Source organism: Morus notabilis, unplaced genomic scaffold, assembly GCF_000414095.1.
Source record: "Morus notabilis unplaced genomic scaffold, ASM41409v2 Scaffold4011, whole genome shotgun sequence".
In the NCBI taxonomy this organism is placed as follows: Eukaryota; Viridiplantae; Streptophyta; class Magnoliopsida; order Rosales; family Moraceae; genus Morus; species Morus notabilis.
This window is the reverse complement of record NW_010359283.1, coordinates 1-997: the sequence shown is the minus strand read 5'-3', so window position 1 is coordinate 997 and position 997 is coordinate 1. Positions and strand designations below refer to the sequence as shown.

Here is a 997-nt window from a genome sequence, read left to right as displayed (position 1 = left end):
AAATTAAGAAAAGCTTTAAGAAATTTAGTGATTCACTTATTTGAAATTATTGTTACAAATTATGAAAGTATTCCTTCTTATATAAAAAAAAAAAAAAAAATGTTCCGCAAATTTTAAGAAACCCCAGTAAGTACAAGTTAAAGTTTAAGTTACAGTGGCGGCCTCATAGGAGGGTCGTCACACCACACACCCACCAACCTTAGCTACAGCATAAGCCACGCATGAGCAGTTTCTCCGACAAATCAACTCGCACTCCTTCTCCACCACCGTTCCGTTCACCGTAAACTCCGAATTGTACGGCAACTTCAACTTAGAGAACTTCTTGAATCCCTCGTTGGCGCTACAGTTGAAGCTCGTCTTCAGTATGCAGCCGCTGCTTGAATTCCCTGCAGCCCAGGCTTCCGGTGCTTTTGGAACAAACCCGGTTGGGCAATGGCAAACAGAGCTGTCACTCTCGACACAGATGCCATTAGGACCACAACGTGCGAACGTGTCACAATCCTCTTTCTGCAACGCGTACGTGAGAACCCAACTGGCGGTCGAGGGGTCCCACCTTTGCTGGGCTAGAGATCCCAATGAATTCAAATTTAACCTGGTAAGCGTGGAATTGTCGGCGTTGTCGAAGGTATAGTAGTTATGGGTTTCGTTGACAACATAGTTGGGTATAAAGAATGATTGGTCTCGCGTGGGACTTGCTTCGCCGCCTGATCGAACACCATCCCAAGGACCATTTCTGTACAGGATGTCTTGGCCTCTGCGCAGAAGATGCTGAGGAATCCCGTTACGGTCTTGTTCGTACGTGTAGATTCCCGTTGATGGATCTTGGATGTTGTTCCAGGAGTTCAGCTTCCAATTTTGACCAGTTTTGAAGTCCCAACCCAGCTTCATACCTGCTATGAGCGAATCACAGGGATCGTCGAAACTCTGCCACGCGTAGTTTCCACTGTCACCATCTTTAACCACGAGGTTTCCTGTGTTTAAGAGCTGCAAAGTTGGG

General features: G+C 46.2%; 1 pseudogene; it reads right to left on the bottom strand.

Annotated features, from left to right (window-relative positions):
• Window positions 1-993, bottom strand: part of LOC112090808 — a 7,907-nt pseudogene extending 6,914 nt beyond the window's left edge.
• Window positions 994-997: the final 4 nt, after the last annotated feature.